Below are 20,175 nucleotides of genomic sequence, written 5' to 3' on the forward strand. Positions count from 1 at the left end.
ACGAGCTGGATAGAAGGGGGAGGCCAGATTTAACAAAGTTAGAAACCACAGATGGCCAGCGTCTCACTTATGACTCATCCTTCTCATTAAGCGCTGGTTGGTGACAGTTCAGGCAGCTTTGGATGGTGCACTACGGTGAAAGGAAAAGCCTGGTTCCTTCCCCCCCAGTGTTTGCCTGTTTCGAGGACTCGTGCCTACTTGCAATGGACACCAACTGAGAAGGACCATTATCCCAGTCCATGGAGTGTGAAGTTAGCAAAATATACTACAAATATACAAGTATACTAAAGTCCAGAGGGCAAAATGTGAAGTCTGTCCTCAAAATGGCTGACATATTTCACAGGGGTAATGGTAAACAAGTAGTGGCCTGGCGTAATGAAGGGAGTAATGAGGCCCTGCTAATCACATCAGCAGTCCAGTAGTCTGTCGAACAGGAGGCCTGCTGACGCTGCTGGGACCGGGACAGGGTGGGCGGAGAATCAAATGTAGCCATGGAGTCCCTGCTCATTATCATCCATCACGCTAACACAATAGAACACGCCGAGGCTCACACAACTGGGGCATCAGAGATGTATTAAAACCCCCGTATTCAAAACAATGCTATCTGGCCCAGGCTGTATCTGAAGCTGAGAGGGAAGACAGGATACACCAGCTCGCCTAGTCGGCGAATGCTGTTGTTGAGATCCACCTGGGGTACTTATGGAGTGTGTCGGGGGGGGGGGCGTACCATTGATTTTCCATTATGTATTAGTAAATTAATCCCTACAACGTGCTCCCTCTATCCTCAGCGGAAGACTTGATATCGATTGCGGTGTTATATCGCCGTTAAGGAGAGGGGCTGCGTTGCTAATCAAAATCTAAGTTCTGCTGGGAATAGTGTCGGTGTAATATGTCCTTCTGGGCCATGCAAAACAAACCCTGGATAAACTGCTGGGGGGGATTCGGTGGGGAATTTCGTAGCGTCCAAAAAATGTGCCCTTGCATTTTGTTTGGGTTCATTCGACTGTCTGGTATGGCCGTTGTCCAAGTATTTCTCAAAGACAAATACTGTAAATTCTCCCAGATACCAGCTCATTTCATTCAAAGATAAACGCATTCTAAATTCCACACTGTGGTTTGGGGCTTATAGTCATTATTCTACCATCGTCACGAAAACAGTTCCCTCATCAGTCATGTTCTAAACACATCCCGTCCACAAGGACTGGAATCTCATTAGGGTTCTGGAACCCCCATGACACTCAGCAACTGATCCAAGAACAGATGTCGTACTTCGCCGTCTTGGCTGTTCTGTTGCTGCTAGCGTCCATTTCTCTGGGTTTGTCGGGAGAGGAGCAGCATTCTGGACATGGATGGGGGTACAGCTACACAGCACCTTTCAGTTCAGTCAAGGGGTGGTCCAAAATGGCACCCTATTCCATATGTCATGCAAGACTTTCGACCAGGCTCGTGTCAAAAGTAGTGCACTATATAGGGAATAGGGTGCCATTTCAGATGCAGCCAAGGGAACATCACCGCATCAAGGGAAATCCATCCGTTTTAATGGGAATTGGAAGGAGAAGACGCAGAGGGAGGGGGAAAAAACCTTCAGCAAAGAAGAATGTAATGAAGAGTAATGAAGCAATAGTGGCTAGGAGCTAATTAAATATTACTGCAGTGGGTTACTACTGCAGGATGCTGTAGGACTTGACTGGGGTCAATCTGAGGGAGAAGGCTGTTGACAATATTGAGTCGACCACCTCCTCCCATTCACCTTGCTGATACTCTCCTTTTCACCTCGCATAGCGAGCGGCTGATGAAGGATGATTCGTTTCAGTCTGTTTCAGGACAAGGACTCGGCTAAAAGTAGTAGGGCTGAGGTACATTGTTTTATTCTTACTAACAACGCATTGTGCAGCCATTGTTCTTCAAATCACACCGTCACTGCCACTTAGACATGCAACAAGAAAAGTTACAAAACAAGTATATATTCTGATTCTAATGTCCAATAGAGCCGAACAGGCAAGTTGACAAACTGTGATTATTAGGGCAATTAAATAGAAAGACGTTTGAAGAAATGTTACACGTCCTGATCGTTTTAAGAACTATCTTATAAAGGTTAGCAGCGGGTTGAAGAGGGTCCAGATGGAAATAGTCTCTGTAATCAAGTGTTTGACAACGCTATATAAAACCGGTGGGCCAGCCTACATGTTCAGGACAAACACGGTTCCGAATCCCAGAAAAGGAAGACTGGATAATATGACAGTGTTCATTTGGCAGCAGTGTCACGGTATGTTCGACAATTACAAGTGATATCACCTATTTTTTCCTTCGGGTCCACCACTTTCTCTTCTTTTCAAATGCCATCTTCAGAGTCTGAAAGCCCCCGGTAGCCAGCGGTGCTGATGCCACACCAGGGGACATTGGGCTGTTTGAAGTGCTGCCTTTTACAGGCACCTGGTACTCATTGATATTCCAACGGTTACTTTCCCCGCCTCAACTCAGAAATGTGGCCCCTCAAATTGAGAACCTGTGTGTGGGGGGATAACGGTGTGTGTGTGTGTGTGTGTGTGCTCTAAAAGTTGGCTCAAGTGGAGTGTCACAATGAGATAGAAAGCTGAGGCTCAGTCAGTGATGTTTTTGTTCTACAGAGGACAGGTGCCAGCTGATCCTGAAGACATTGCTTCTGGGTGGAAGTGGAGGCAACTGCTGAGGTGAGAGCCGTAATGGTGTGTGGATAGGAAGCATGCAGGTCCCCTGTAGAGGTTGGCCAACTGGGTTGTTGTGGTAACATGGTAAAGCCATGGGGGGGGGCAGTTTCCAAGTGGCCAGTTGAATGCACACTGAGATTGGAGAAAAGGGGACTCCAGGAAGAATAGGAGTTGTGGTGGTATTGGGGATTGTCGTGCCCCCAGAAGGGCCTTCTCAGTGCCTTCTGTCACAATATAGTTAAGTTCAGGTCTCACACCAATCAAACTCCTTACATAGACTAACCCTAGGCTCAATAGAAAAGTATAGGCCATCCAAGAGTTCAAAGAGGATGGAGTCTTGAGACCAAGAGGGAGGGTGGGTGGTATATGGCCAATATAACACAGCTAAGGACTTTTCTTAGCCACCACGCAACACAGAGTGCCTTGACACAGCCCTTAGCAGCAGTATATTGGCCACATATCACAAACCCGAGGTGCCTTATTGCTATTATAAACTGGTTACCAACATAATTAGAGCAGTAACAACACATGTTTGGTTATACCCGTGGTATACGTTCTGATACCAGCATTCAGGGCTCCAACCACCCAGGTCATAATAAATCACATATAACCCGTTCTGGGGTTGGAGCTTTGGTGGTTCTCCAAAGTTGTGCAGAGTTACAAATCACTCAGACACAGCACAGCAGGTTGGGTACAGGCCCAGTCTGTAAACTGTTGTATTGAATTTGGCCCAAGTCTAAAAAGGACAGTGTGGATATCACCGGTCAGCATAGAGGGAAGGCCTCAGCAGCATCTCTCTCAGTAAAGAGGCCTAGTGCCATTGTCCTGGTTTGAATAAAGGATCGTCTAGAAATAGAAACACTTAAACATCTCTTAAGTGAACATGTCCTCCATCAAATCCCTATTCGCAAGCACACACACCGCAAACAATGACTGGATTGCAAAAGTCATGTCTTTTTTGGCAAGCACCCCAACTTGCCCACAACTAGAGATTTATGCTGGTCCAGGCCTGCAAGGGGCTGTTTAACTCCAAAAGTTAAACGCATGAACGTAAATAGCTTAATTTCATCTGCCACTGACTGGACTAATTCACTGCGGTTGGTTTGTTTGTCTTATCGCGCTGTGTGGAGGCTCAACTCAATTCACAGACCTGACCAAGAAGTCTACAGAACAACCCTAGGAAACACAACGCCCTAGTTATAAACACAGGTGACTAGAGCTTTTAAAAGGTAACAGAGGAATATAAAAAGCCTTGCAGCTCTTCAAGTTAACATTCCCATTCAATTTGGCTGTCGTTAATCTATTAGGTAGAAGCTTCTAAACAGAGAGGCTCCGGTTGCGCTGCTATCAAAGGCAGGTGTGTGTGTGTACACGTGTTACTCCTACAGCCTCACCGTAGGGGTTCCCAGTGGAGGGGGGATCCGTGACCCCGCAGCGGCCTCTTCCGTGACAAGAGGCAGACTACCCGCGGCGAGTCAGGCTCCTGTGTGTGTTCGCGTATGTGTGTGTGTGTGTGTGTGTGTGTGTGTGTGTGTGTGTGTGTGTGTGTGTGTGTGTGTCGAGAGCGAAGGAGACACAACAGAGACGTGGCTTTTGGACCCGCACTGTTATGTCGAGTTGCCCGTCGCATAAACTTCATTGATGCCTCACCAGGCTCCCCACTCAGCCCCCGCCATCCCACGCTGTGCCGGGGCAGTGTGCCGCCGGGTTGGCAGTCAAACGACCCCCATCATGCGGTGGTGACGCGTGGCCCTCTTTCCTGTGCTGGGACCCAGGGGGGACCACCCCTCCCGCCGGGAGGCCAAGCCGTGGGGCCTGAATACACTGGCCCCTCTGTCCCCTGATCTGTGCCTATAGCTAATCGTGTCGGTGGACAAATGCAATTATCAGACGGCTTTACTTGACTTCTTGCCCTGACTGCCACAAATGGGCCGCAGGTTGAGCCAACACTTCATCCATCACACCACAACACCACAGCACTATCACCACAATGGCCAGCTTGTCCACAGAGCGGAATCTATAGACCATCACCCGGGGACTGCAGCACATTTCACTGAGCACGGCCTGTTCAGTCAGGCTCTCCTTTGAGTGGTTAACAGAGCTCAGTAATATGTAAGAGGGGCCAATAACACTGTTAAGTCAATGGGAACACAGTTGGTGGTCCCCTTCCCTCTCCATTGAATGACGATTCGTCTACATTAACAAGTCAGTTAAACGGGATTCTCTCTACAAAAACACATATTTGCTTGATTTCCATTTACTATGAATGTAGCTAAAGACCATAATGTCCTCTTTCCTTCACTAATAGTTTAACTGAGAACATTCATCCAATGCATTCAATTCAAAACAGCCTGTCACACTAATATATGTAGCCTTCGCAATGGAAATTGATATTCAAAGAAATACCACTGCTGAAGAAATAAGCTAAATTCAAAACTTTTATGGAAAAAAAAAACATTTCTCATCCACATCGTATTTTTCCTGGTATTGTGAATCTCAGACAGTGTGACAGACAGAGTGACAGAGAGTGACAGAGTGACAGAGTGACAGAGAGAGTGACAGAGAGAGAGAGACAGAGAGAGAGACAGAGAGAGAGACGAGAGAGAGAGAGAGAGAGAAAGTGTCCCTCAACATCCTAATGCAAGACTGAACGCTGCATGCACTTGTAGTTGTCATAACAACATGCACATTCAATGGGGCTATAAATCATGTGTGTGTGTGTCTGTGTGTGTGTATAGAGAGGGTCACTCTGCGTACATACAAATGTGTGTGTATGGGAGATGGCCAGTTGGCAGACAGCAGAACAGGCACTGTCTCAAAGCACGCAAAGTGGTTGCTGGGAAAGGTCCACACTGCTACAGTCAGACAAAACCAAACGATGACCCGAGGGGTTCTCTTCAGGGTGTCACTGCCCTAATCCAATCAACTGCAGCTCGTTTAATCAGCCTAGCCTGGCGCGTTCCCATAGCATCTTGTTAAAACGCACAGGTACAAAGCACCTCTAATGCGGTCCACTGGTAAATAGAACAGGGACAGGCAATTAAGCAGAGGGCTGAATGAGCCGTGGTGCCACAACCAACCACAGGTCAGGTTGAGTAACAGAGGAGTAACATGAGGACGGGGAAGGGGTGGGGTGTCACTGGGCTGAGCTGCTGCATGCTTCTCTCCCAATCTCTCTCTCTCTCTCTCTCTCTGAGTGAGCATGTAGGTAAGTATTGCCCCCTAGTGGTGATTAAACACCCGTTCACCCTGGTCACAAAGGGTATTATGACGAAGGTGCATGTTTGACTGACGAATGTATGTTTGACTGACAAATGATGCATAGCGGAGTCCGAGGACAAGGAGCCTGGAGGGTTGTGTGGCTTACACATATAGAAAACAAATTGAACAAACACAAGATCTGCTTACCTGAGTTAGCAGGAATCAACCACCGCAGGAGGAACATGGAGAGAGAGAGAGAGAGAGAGAGAGAGAGGACAGTTAAGCATTGGACACGTCATTAACTGCCATTATGAGGCAAAGCTCTCTTCGCATTGAAGCAATGTACACACTGCTATTCCTACATAATGGTAGGTTTGCATTCATTGTCCTCTCCCAGACAGGCACAAAGCCACCCATGTTCCCCTTCCAGAAAGGAAACAGGTGGTGATTTCACTGAATGAAAAGCCAACGTGTTTCTTCTATGAAGATGACTGCTAGTGATCGGGGGCGAAAAATTGATAGTTACATATCGGGATATTATTTTTGACGATGTATGGTATTGTTTTGACAGTATCACAATGTTATTTGTGTTCTAGTTGGCTGTACCTGCTCCAAAACTCCAGGATTTTCCCCTCATAGCTTGTTCTCCATCTTCTTTTTAAATAGGGAGCCAAGATGTTTTCAGCACTTTTATTTTCCTGACTGATCAAGACTTGTGTTCTCATGGCTCTCTCTCTTGTCTCTCTGCAGCAGACATATGGTGAGCAATAGGTTTGGAACATCAAATCGCAATAAAATCAGTATCGGATCGCAAAACATATCGAATAATGAGAATCGCAATGCATATCGTATCTGCACCTTAGTATAGTGATACTATTGTATGGTGAGGTCCCTGGCAATTCCCACAGCCCTAATGACTACCAGACAAATGCACACAGTGTGACAAACGACACAGTGATACGATATCCGCCCAAGACTGCATCTTAGAATAAATATACCATGCCAGATTCCCCATCATACAGTAGTGAATCAGATAGGAGACAAGAGTCTGAGCTATGCTAGAAGACCGGGACAATTCGTCATGATCCGCAGAGAGGTTAAACGACTCAAAGAAGAACTATGAAAACAGTGAACTATTGCTATTCTATAAGGATGGATGACGAGCAAACTTCCTTCTAAAAATCGCTCCGACTCGTAACCTGAAGACTCAGTAATAACCCAAAGACTTGGACTGCGCTAGTTTAACGTTGTTATTTTGGGTATCAGCTCGTTGCTTTAGATTGTCTGTCTCAATGATAAAGCGTGGGGTTGGTTGGGAATCATCAGAGTGCATCCAAAATAAAGAAGAGGCGGTGCTTTCCAGACTAATGGACCCATTTGAATGCGGAGAGGAACGGAGAAAGGAGTTCTTTGGGGGGAGGGAGGGAAGGGAAGCAGGCCACTTGAGTAGGAACATTCGAGGATGCGCTTTAAGCACGGTGATTAACAAACAAAGGAAAACAGAAGGTTTAGCATAAGCTATTCAGTTGGGGTGTGAAGAAATCAGAAAGTGAGAGAAATGAATGCTTGTCCATCGCTGACTGAAATAAACTTGTCATATTTGGGAAGAGACTTCAGGTGACAACCATTCCAACAGACCAACAACGAATCTGTCAAATGGCAAATTAAGCCATCAGTCACATTATTGCACATCAGATTTTCTGAGTTCCTTTGCATCTCACTGGCAACAAACCACATTTAATTTTCAAAGAATAGAGGGAACATTCAGTCCAGTGTTTGTTGGGAGGGAGAATTCTCACCAGGGTGTATAGTACGGTCCACCAGGGGCTGACAGTGGGGACCTGATCCGCACAGAGCCTGACAGCCCTGCCTCCCTACCTGGCTGGCTGGCTGACATCTTGCCTGACTGACCGCAGGGTATTTAGTGATTCCAATGCCTTTCCAAAAGGCAGGGCCGGCCTAAGAGACAGCATCCGCCTCCTCTGATCTCTGTATAAGGCGGGAGTTGCACAGCCTAAGTTAGCTAGAACCTTGGCACAGCCTAAGTTAGCTAGAACCTTGGCACAGCCTAAGATAGATAGGACTTACTGGAATACAGATGGCAGGACTAACTAATCTGATGGCTGAATAGACCACAAGGTAAAAAATATATACATTTTTGTCCCCAATGTCGTGGTATCCAATTGGTAGTTACAGTCTTGTATGGACTCGGGAAAGGCAAAGGTCGAGAGCCGTGCATCCTCCAAAACATGACCCATCCAAGCCGCACTGTTTCTTGACACAAAGCCCGCTTAACACGGAAGCCAACAGCACCAATGTGTCGGAGGAAACACTGTACACTCGGCGACCATGTCAGCGCGCATGCGCCCGGCCCAGGAGTCTCTAGAGCGCGATGGGACAAGGATATTCCGTCCGGCTAAACCCTCCCCTAACCCAGACGACGCTAGGCCAATTGTCCGCCGCCCCATGGGTCTCTCGGTCGTGGCCGGCTTCGACAGAGCCTGGACTCAAACCAGGATCTCTAGTGGCACAGCTAGCACTGCGGTGCAGTGTCTTAGACCACAGCGCCACTCGGGAGGCCCAAAATAGGAAACATTTTTCAAATGGATAGTAAGAGTGATCCTTCTCCCTGAAGGGGTTTAGGGGAGGGTGGGCACTGGGCAGAAATGACTCACATATGACCTTGAAGAAGTACCTTGCTCTAAGTTACTGGAGAACTCATTGGGGCCAGATAAATGTGTTCCTAGAAGTGGTAAGGAGGAAAACAAGGGGAGTAATCGGGGTGTCGTCACAAAGGGAGACTGAGCGATGCAGAGGGCTATGATGAACCAATCACCCATAGGGTCACAACCCTCAATTTCAGATCCCCCGTTCTTCAAGCATTAGAGACCACAAAATGCCATCTAGGGTGACTCTTAATAGAGCATTGTCCTAACACTGTGTGAAAAGGCAATGTTTTTCAGAATCTTTGGACTTCCAAAGCTGCACGACCAGTCACACATTTTGACTGAGCACAGCGCGAGAGTGCAGTAAATGTCAATCTAGGCTCCTGGGAGAAGAATGAGAGAGCTAGAAGTCTTCACAACAGTGACAGAAGTCTCCTCAGATCAACAAGATGGGACCCAAACAAAGTGATACTGAAATGATTTCTTGAAATTAGCCTAAGTTGTAGCTACACATTTCATTCAGTTGCATTGCTCCTTCTTCATAAGAAACTCTGCACTATTGTCCACTGGTAATATGCCCTTTGGTTTGCCTTTGTTTGAGATCTACCCAGTGGAGGCAGAGGCATTTTCTCTAGTTATGAATGTTTCATATAGGTCACTTATGCAATGGTAAATAGCATTAATGTTTCAAAGCACTGTTCACACTCGGCCATCAATAATAATCAAAACAATATGCTCTATGAATATTTTACTTCTGAAAGAAATGTCTCCCCCAGAGTGTTTTCTTGATGGCTGCTTTGAACAAGTAAAGCCAGCAGCAATTAACATTCTGTGCGATAGTTTCTAGTGTAAACAAAGTCTCTTATCCAAGTCGTGAGTCTCAAAGCATTAGTGGAACGTCGCGTGAAAAATCGCATGCAGAAATCGCATCCGTCGATTGGTAATATCATTATAGCCGTATCAAGTGAAACACAAAAACATCACGGTTGAATGTTAATCACTGCAAATCTACTTTCTGGAGCAGTGCGGAACTAGCTAATCAACTCGCAGGCATCAAACAGTATGACAGACTACCTCTTTGCATGCAGTCTTCCAATTAGTATTCTTAATGAAGAACTACTGCCAGAGTCTAGAAATCTGAATGTAGCTGCAGAGGAAGAGGGAAAAAGTCATTTTCCTATACCACTCAGAGAAGGCACTGCAGCATACTGCACTGTTAGAAAAACTAAAACGCCTTGATTTACCAAGCAGAGTTCATCTACAGCTGTTCTATACAAACTGTTCTACCCAGAAGTGTATTTTTCTGGCAGCTGTCATAACAAATTTTGTTTCAGTGAAGTTCACATATTACGCTACTTGGGAATGGCCGACATTCTTTGTTCAGTAAGTTTGAGCTCTACTGATCTTAGACAAGACTAATGGAAACGGTAACAGTGGGACTTGTCAAACCCTTAAGTCTTAATCCTCAACCACATTACACAGCAAGTAGCCCAGAAATGACTTTTAGGTCAATATTAATCACTCCCAGCGTTGGTCTGTAGTTTTTATGAATGCTAGTTCAAACTGCATTTGCGACAGGGACAGTTGAGGAACGCAGTGGCATTCAGAAATAAAGTCAACCTCATCACGGGTTTAGAGACTGAATGATTCCATTAAGCTACGGCTAATGAAGAGCCCACCCAGTCCACAGGAAAGGGAGGATCGGGGTGCTGTTGGCCGGAGATAAGACAAGTCCATAGAGAGAGATGGAAGGAAGGAGAAAGAGGATGAGGAGGGGTAATATGTGGTAAGGCGAGAGAGAGGGTGAAGGAGAGAGTGGGAGCGGGTGGGGACTGTGTGGGAAAATAGAGGGAGCCACTGGACCTACATACAGACACAATCAATACTCTAAGACATGCAGCTCTCGCCCCTCTGCTCAGTACGATGCTTTGAACGGGAAAAGGGGGGGAAAATGGGGGGGTGAAAGTAATTGCATTCCTCCTCCCTCAGTAAACTAACTGTAAGGCTATTCAAAGTCGAATGACGAAGTGGGTGCTGTAGGTCCTTGAGTCTGTAAACGCGAGAGAGCTGTGTCACTGTACTACTAAACCAGAATGATTTTTTAAGGAAATACAGACAGTGCAAGTGGTCTGCAGTAACAACCAACACAAAACAGAAATGCCCCTAGACGCGACGTGGAGAGGTGTGAAAGGGTTGCCTTGACATACAGATGTAGGAGCCTACAAGCAGAACGAGAGATGCCAGAAACAGAGCGAGAGATGGGAAGGTCCAGCTTCTTCCTCATCGATCTACTGGCCCCGGCGGGGCCAGGATCTAAGGTTGACAGCGTTCCCTAAACATTCCAGCTACTGGAAATGGCGCCAGAGGGAATAGTGGGAATGGGCCTTTGACTAATGGTGGGAATGTCCCCTTCGGTAACATGGAGAAAAGGGCTGGTGTGACGAAGGGTCAGATAGTTTATGTAAAACACAAGTGAACCTGACGGTGAGGAAAAGGACCTTAGACAAGGTCAGTGATGTAAACTAGTCCCTGCGATGGTTAGCTATAGGTGGGGTTTAAATGGCTGCCTTGATCTAGGCTAGTCTTCCAACAGATGGAGTCACTCATACGCAACAACGCCAGTCCATCAACTTACAGTCGCAGGCGAATGTTGCACTGTGACACAAGACAATGCCGGCCGATATGCCAACGTGTGTTCAGTCTTCTCTGCTGCCAAGGACGGTCCGCTACGGTACGGCAGAGGAGAGCGGCTGGATGATGAGCATTGTTGTATCACTGCACATAAAGCCTGAGGGCTGAAGGAACTGACAGGCAGGGTCCTATTAATAGCCGGCTGACTCACCGGAGCTACATTAGTGAGAGGCTGGCGACTCGCTTTTACATAGAAAACGCATCCATCTCGCCCCTGTGCCTGGGTGCCTTGATGTTATGTATAATTAAATACAGAGAAAGCCAAGAGGGGGCAGGGGGAAGCTGTCCTTAATTGGACAGGGAGCTTGAGTAACAAGTTTAGAGAGAAGACATGCTGGAAGGAAGGCCTGGTTGGTTGGGTAGGCAGGCAATGGTGGAGGTGGACAAAGTTTAGGCTGCTAAAGAGATGTGGGAGTTGGGCTGCGTCTGAAATGGCACCCTATTCCCTGTATAGTGCAATACTTCTGAGCAGGGCCCTGGTCAAATGTAGTGCACTACACAGGGAATAGGGTGCCACTTGGGACAAACCTGTGGCCTTCTGAACTGAAGGGATGCGATGTGCCGCTTGCCTTTACTTGGGTGATGACGGAGGTCTCTCAGACGGGGAGGTGGACGGCACAGCGAGCCCGGGCAAGGGGAGACATTTCTAAAACGGCGCAGGGTTTATAAATAGGGGGGAAGTTGAAGCCTGGTGTAACATCTCCCACATGATACACGGTTATAATCAAATGTGAGAAGAGACCTCGGGTTTCCAACATCTTCAAAACATGGTCAGCTAACTGTGTGTGTGTGTGTGTGTGAGTCCGCTAACTACGGCAGCCACGAAAATCCTCATGAGTCGTGTTTCCTTGGATAAGTCGTTCCTTACTTTATCACGACATGTTTCTGTCTGCCTTTCTGCCTCGATTCTTTCTAACAGAGACATTAACATGTCCCTGCACCCATTGGTTTCCCTCTGCATGCTAAACGTTAGTCTTAGGAGGCCTTCAGTTGTAGACACGTCGGTAGAAGACATGTGGAGATCGATGGAAGCGTGAGAGGTCTGTCTGTATTCAGAATGAATACGCAGTACATCTGAGGACTAGATAACCACAAGGCCCCTTAGTGCTCCTTCACATCCAGGGATGCAGACTAACTAATACAATGTGAGAGCGCGCGCGCACACACACACACACACACACACAATCACACCCAAGGACACTCATATAGCGGTATTAAAAGCAGAAACAAAAAGGAAGCAAGCTTTTACATTTTTTACCTTCATTTAACTAGGCAAATCACTAAAGTACACATTCTTTCTTACAATGCCGGCCTAACCCGGACGACGCTGGGCCAATTGTGAGCCGCCCTATGGGACTCCCAATCACGGCCGGTTGTGATACAGCCTGGATTCAGACCAGGGTGTCTGTCGTGACGCCTTAAGCACCGAGGGTAAAGGGTAATAAAGAGCCACTTTATATGCATGTGCAAGACCAGGAGGAGCAAGGCAGGCTCCAACTAGCCTCTTCTTTTTCTAAAGCCTCAGTGTGTGAAGAGCATTAAAGGGCACTGTGTTTTGTTAGCGGAGTGGGCGAGGCACTATTCAACTGACCCCAGTAACAAGGTTTCCAGGATTAGAAAAATCTAATGTATTTTTCCAACAATGTTTCTTTTGAACTAAAATGAAAGAGTCAATTTTCACGCTGTAGCATAAACATTGTTTAGATATCAATGTATAGTCAAATAATCCAAACCTGTATTAAGTCTATGGGATATTACAGAAATCATACTACAAGGTTCGATAGGGTCCTGCGTTCACGCATTCCGTATGCCAGAGCCAAGATGGCAGACCAGCTGGCACCAGACTCTGCCTGTGCTGCAGAAACCGCTGGCTGTCCAGCTGTTCATCGCAGAGCCCTTAGCAGGCAAACCCAGAGACACTAGCATGGCCGCCAGACACGAATAAAGTTAAGGACGGGGTGAGGGTGAAGTCGTGGGCTAAAAGTCAGCCTACACTTCACCAACGACGTCAGTCACGACTCGTTCGGTGCTACTGAACAAATAACATTTTATTTGTCACATGCACATGGTTAGCAGATGTTAATGCGAGTGTAGCAAAATGCTAGTGGATGTGACGCGTGTCTCGAATAAGGTTGAAGGCATAAAAAGTTAGACTAGCCTATACTTTACATCAATGACCTTTGACCATTAACGACTGGTCTCAACTAGTTTGGTACCACTGAATGGTGAGAGCTCATCTGATACTGGGGATCCGTTAGACAGAGTAGCCTAAGCAGCTCCACTCTGGCCAAGGCATGGAGGGAATCATTACCCGCGCTGATGACAGGCATGACGAGGCACTCTACAGTGAGCCTGACAAATGGGTGAACTGAACCCACTATATTAGATACTTGACAGAATACCAGCCAACTGACCAGTACCGTTGTTCAAAACCAAAGTCTACCTGAACAACTCATTCAAATCACACACTCAATCAAGCAACAAAGGCTCTCCACTCCTTGAACAAACTAGCCGGAGGTATTTGTTTCGTCTTTCTTTAGTCTGTGCAATACACTGGAGTTTCAGCCGTCTGCAACAACAGAACAAGCAATAACGCTCCTTCTTTCCTCTCTATATTCTGCAGGCTGTGCTTCTCTCTGCTGTGCGAGGCTATCTTTATTACTACCAATGCTGAGCCTGGCTGCACTCCACAGTGGGTTCACTGTGGGTGGCGGAGAGAGAGAGCGAGAGAAACTATGTGCACATAATATGACATTTGAAATCTCTTTATTCTTTCTCTCTTTATTCTTTCTGGAGTGTAACTGTTCATTCATTGTCTATTTAATTTTTGTTTGTTATCCATTTCACTGGCTTTGGCAATGTTAACATTGGTTTCCCATGTTAATAAAGCCCCTTACATTGAGATGGAGAGAGGAGAGAGAGTGGGCAGGGAGGGGTCGAGGCAACATCGCCTGCCAGCTCATAGCTCACAGGATCCTATGACCGTTATGTCTTGCATCCAAGCCTTTCGCCTAAGAAATGCCCACCACTCTCTCCCTCCCCCTCTCTTTATCCATCCTTCAGTCTCCGTCTCTCGCTCTGCAGCTCTCTCTTTTGGCATGTCTCTCTAAACTCTCAGCACCTGCACCCTCAGAGCAGCGGCAGGCGGACCACACACAGAGGGCGAGGGACGGAGGGGTTATGCACAGATTAAACAAACCATGCAGACAGCCGCATCAATTACAGCCGGCCGGTTGGCTATCTATTTTCCGGCTGCGTCCGACTGCCTGCTGACGACCCAATTACGTGCCTGCTAGGCGCGCAAGCCAGAGCAACAGAGAGATGGGTGGGTGGGTTTTAAAAGGGGAGTAGCAACAGATCCTGAGGCTTGGAAAGGAGGACCAGACAGACATTTAACCAGCTCATTCCCAACCAGGGGATCCCAGCCCAGAACACAAGACTGTGGAGGCGGGGAGTCGGGGCAGTGTTGCACAGGCATAATTACACAAATGAGAGAGAAATCTATAATGGGGGGGGTCTGTTGTCCCTCGGCCACACGGCCATCAAAGCCAGAGACAACCGATCAATGAGGAAGATTGATTCTCTATACATACAGTGGGGCAAAAAAGTATTTAGTCAGCCACCAATTGTGCAAGTTCTCCCACTTAAAAAGATGAGGCCTGTAATTTTCATCATAGGTACACTTCAACTATGACAGACAAAATTAGATTATTTTTCTCCAGAAAATCACTGTAGGATTTTTAATGACGGCCTCTCTTTTTAAGTGTGAGAACTTGCACAATTGGTGGCTGACTAAATACTTTTTTGCCCCACTGTATACACACACACACTGTTAGAGTGAGAGCTGTGGCGCGAGGGGCCCAGTGAGAAGCATAGCACCGGTTCCTTGGAAACCGTTAATTGAAAATAAACAGTCAGGTTTTGGTGGAAGAGGTAACAAGGTAGCTTAGCCACTCTGCACTGAGGCTGGCAGCTTAGAGACGCCGGCACAAACAGCGCCCAGATATCCCAAAACTCCTAGAGCAGCTCGGCCCCGTGTGGCTCCTGACACAAGTGCTTAGCAATACCAGATCACAGGTAAGGAGCAGGGGCCCCGATACACTACGCCTCTGTCTCACTTCAAAAACAGACTCCCAAACAAGCCATTAGTAAAGCAGCAAGGAAAAAACAGGCTACGAAAACGCAGTCTTGTTTAACCTCAGGCTTACTTATTGGGTGTAGTTGTTGGTAATGATGACTCTGTCATGTGAGTAGACCCCGAGGTACTGTACACCAGACACAACAACTGAGAAGCAGAGCAGTGTGTATCTGCTTGCGTGTAGAGGGGTTTTAAAAGCTGCCACCTCAACTTCAGTTTCTCTCCGGTTGGGGAACATGGCGATGCTTAGGCCCCGTGACGCATTCCTGAGGGAGGGGAACGCCTCTTATTAACCCCTCTTGCCCCCGTCTGCCGTGGGAAATGTCAGTGCCTCCAGGCAGCCCTAATGCAGGTGGGAAGGGCCGTGACTAAAGTACGACCTGAGCCATTCGGTCGTGAGCCGACTTGAGCACGTCTTGGTCACACTGCGTCACGTACAGCATACCACAGGAAAGACTGCATGCAGCGTTTAGGGAGAGAAATCATATTCACCTTTAAACGCTACAGTGTCGAGACATGCATGCGTGTCGAGACAAGATATGCATGCTAGAGAGATCGCCGTGTCATCAATGATGACCAGGCTAATTTATGTTGAAGTACTCAGAAACAAGTCAATGTTTTCCAGTACACTCTGATGAACATTGACTGATAAGGAACAGTGTTTGTTCACCATGATTCGTTGTGAGTAAAGAGAACAGAAATCTCATATTGGTTGATTAGATCAGAGGAAATCAAACAAAATCAGGTCAAGAGGTAGTGATGATGACAGATTAATCGATAAGACGGCTGCTACAAACCAGAAACACGAAAACCGACCGTCCTCCCTGGCTACCGAATCCTTGCCCCTTCATTTTCTTAGTGGGGGACAGAACAGCTTGGTTGGGCCGAACTGCTGGCTGGCTCTCTCCCGCTCTCTGCCCTGGAATTGGTCTGCCTAGAATAGCATGGAGCAGATGCCTTCCTCCCTTCCACCCCCCCTTCAGTGTTATTTGGAGCCCAAGGGCAATGGAATCCCAGCACCTCTCCCAGGAGTGAGGGAGCAGAGCTCTGGTCCTTGCCTCAGGAGAGAGAGTGGGGGTTGAACGGGGCCGGGCATCAGCTGTCCAGATCACAAATCCAGAGATGAATGTGGCAGCCAGCCGCCCATATAGACATTACAGATATGGTCAAATACGCCAAGGTGAAGGAAGGGAGGAAGGCGCTAGTGAGCGAGGCTAGCTAGCGAGACGGCTAACACCAGGGGAACGCCCCATGAGTCCACGCCCCACAAATCCTTTTGACATGATTTGACATCATTTCGCCATCACTTCTTCCTTGGCTTTGAACTGAAGGGGAGGTCAGTACGTCTGAGGTGAACGTGTTGTGGGTTTCTCTCAGCAGCTGAGCCATAAGGACAGAGAGGAGCTCTTATGTGGGTTCTATTAATAGAGAGTAAAGGAGCAGCAGGACAGATGGTTGTGATGCGTAGTCAGAATGCTATGGGTATCCATCGCACTGCAACACTTAGTTGGTGATGGGGACTTTCGGTCAGTTTGTGAGCGAAGACCGGATTGTCTACTGATAATGGAAAAAAGTGCATTTAGAGCTGGAGGGTGATGAATAAAAGCCGTAAGAGTATAATCTGTAATAGAAAAATGACCAGATGGACACTGAAGGATTAGAAGTGGGCGAGGGTGCCATAAAGAGCTCCCAGATAGCACTTATCTCTCGTGAACTTGTCGGGAAAGGAGAGACTGCAGATGCAACGGACCGACTGCCCAGTGGCAGGGCATGTCTTACACCACGAGGCCCATTGAAGGGACATAACAGGCGGCTCCCCTGTGAGAGCAACACCGCTCTCTGGGAGTCTGTGTTTCATCCTCTGCTCAAAGCTGTGTCACAGCCCAGCAGGATACAGAGTAAAAACCAGCGTACGGGTCTGTTCAATACTCTGTAACCTATTCTACTTGGCAGGGAATAGACAGGCGATTAGTCGGAGGGACCTTGGATTTCTAGTGTGTGGGGAGAGCGTGAAGTTGTGAATGCGGTCCCCAGTGGCAGACTACATTTTTAAAAGGTCATCATTTTGAAGCGTGACACTATACTGACACAATAGAAACAAATAGCTAAATATGTAATAATCACCCAAAAAGAAAGCCAGAACTCAGAAGGTCTTGGAGTGGTAATGTAACGTGCTTTATTATTCCAGCATAAGCCCTGTCGTATTGCAGTCTATTGCATCAGCAAATGGACCATCTTCAATGCTTCTCCAGGCCCTCTATTTTAACGGCATCTCTCCTGCAATGACACCTTGCTGTCAACTGCAATAACGTGAACAGGGCCGCTAAAGCGACGCGGAGCCTCGCTCGAGACCCCTAAAGACGATTGCTTCGGTGGGCCATGATGCAGAGTCGAGGGATTGCGAGTCCCATTTTGATCTATGTAGCACCAAATGAGTACAGGGTGAAGCTCCTCAAATCCAAAAGGTCTTATCTGGACCGCCCGCCGCAGGCACCTTAACACATGGCTGGGCCCGACTGGCAAGAAGTTGGTCAATGTGTTTACTAGAAGATGGATTTGAGAAATAATCCCCTGCAGATATTGGAGTCTTGGGAGGAGTGTGAGGGAGTTAAGGGAGTCAACTGGCCGTGCACTGATCTCTAAGGCCTGGTGTGGGCTTTTCTCAACGTCTCTTCGTCGGCATAAAGGTGCAAACTCTTGTGCTTTCTCTGCAAATAACTTGTTTGAAAGTATGATGAATGAAGCAGAGTAGTGCTAAGCAGTAAGCACGCAAGGGCATATACAGTATTCAAAACAGCACACTGGCGAAGTTGAATTGAACAGCCTAAAATTGGTGCCATCTCATATCCCTTTTATCCAACACTCTTGGAAATGTTTTTGTTTTTTTTTGGAAATGTGAGCGAAGACATGACAGCGAGGTTGCAATCTGCGCCTGGCTTGCAGCATGCGTCGTAGGCCGCACCTACCAAGAGTGTCACGTCGCCCTGCTTCACACACACAGACACCTTACAAACAAACAAAAAGGCCATAGGAGCACTCAATTACAACATCTTGTTTTATACTAGACACTTGGCTGATTAACGGCTAAATCCGCCACAGCGTACGTGTCCCCGTGAGGCTAATCAAAAATACTTTGAAGAAAGGCAAAGAGGGGATGTATAACGGACAAAACAGCAAAGTGTTTCCTTCCGTGGCTTTTGAGATCTAGCTATTAGCTCATCCGCTTTGCACTTGATATCAGAGTCTCTAGGGAAAGTTGTCGCCTATACTGAGCGAAAGTCCAAGCAGCTGATGGCCCTGGCTGATGGAAGGGGACAGGACACATAGCTGTCATGGGCAGGTCCAGATCATCTTACCCAAAATGGCATGGCAGCAGGATGAGCCAGGAAAGTAACACCAAGTCTCAAATGCACTGCTGTGTAAGTCTAATTCCCCGATAACCATCAGCAGCTGGATACCTGTTCCGGGCCTGGCAAACGAGGTTTGCGTAACCTATGTTGGCACATTTGAATTGGAAACTCAAGCCAAGTCCCTATGTTATTTATATCAGGAGATTGACAGAGTTGAAGGACGATACAAAAGAAGATTTCGTTTTTTATTTTGGGTGGGTTTATTAAAACAACTAATTGACCGATGTCAGTTCAATTGCTTGAATTCCATTCAGGAATTGTGTGTGAGCCCAACGCGCCGTTTCTTTAGAGAGAAATCCAATTATTCACGACAGAAATGCTGGCCTGAAGGAGAGTTGTAGTTTGCATTAAGCAAATATTCAACCTAGTTCAGTGCAGAAACCTGGTAATTAACTATAATTAATCTTAGTTGAATTACATACGACCTTACCGTGAAACGCTTACTTAAGCTCCTAAACAACAATGCAGTTCAAGAAATAGTCAAGAACATCCATTGCACCCGTTCTTTCCGGCTTGGACAAAGACACTTTTACACATGCTACGTTAGGTTAGATACGCACGGAACGCATGAGAGAGGAATGTACACAACAACGAGAGGGATAGAGACCGTTTGTGCATGTATGTCTCATCTACTTTGAAGAAGCAGAAAAATGATTTTTGTCAGGCTAGCCTAGCTGAATAGGATGACTGAAGATCCGTACAGTATGGGGAGCACCGAGATAACGTTAGATGGTCTGGCTGGCTGCTATTCCCTGAGCAGAGATGAGATGATTACTTTAAGGAATGAAAAAAAAATCTAGTTATAAAATAAAAAACGTACAGATTTGAAATATTTCATAGTCATTTCCTACTTCTCTATTGACCCGACTGAAAATATCCCATTGTCTCTATGTTTTTGCAATTGAATGTTCATAATGATTAACTTTGGAATTTCCATTAAAAAATATATATATATATTTTCTGTCAATATTTCATAATGCATTTAATGTATAATCGAAACCGTAATCCATGATTTTTAAAAAAATAATCAAACTACCTCAAATCACTAAATCGCTCCGTACTATGGAACATATGATAATGTATTCAGTTAACTGTTAAGTTAAACATATTTTTGTTAAAATAACTAAACTTTTCTGCAATTATCTCAGCAGCAACACTGTCGCATTAGAAATGACAGAAATGTCTTATGAAAGCTCCTGGGACTCTGAGGAATGAGCTCTCTTGAAAGCAGAAGCTCCGGGGACTTAAGTTCTAACGTCCCGTAGAGACCAGAGAAATACCAGCAATTCCATTCACAGCAGCCAGCTGCTGCCTCCACAGTAGAGTCTGGTGGAGTCTGCGTGGCACACCAGCAAGAGCAGCCCCACAACTGGGCATGGCAT

At 46.7% G+C, this 20,175-nt stretch overlaps 1 protein-coding gene across 4 annotated transcripts in view; it reads right to left on the reverse strand.

The window, feature by feature from the left end:
* LOC139374720 (F-box/WD repeat-containing protein 7-like) overlaps positions 1-20,175 on the reverse strand; it is a 208,402-nt gene that overhangs the window by 71,530 nt on the left and 116,697 nt on the right. The window lies entirely within an intron of this gene.

This window comes from Oncorhynchus clarkii, chromosome 19, assembly GCF_045791955.1.
Source record: "Oncorhynchus clarkii lewisi isolate Uvic-CL-2024 chromosome 19, UVic_Ocla_1.0, whole genome shotgun sequence".
NCBI classification, from domain to species: domain Eukaryota; kingdom Metazoa; phylum Chordata; class Actinopteri; order Salmoniformes; family Salmonidae; genus Oncorhynchus; species Oncorhynchus clarkii.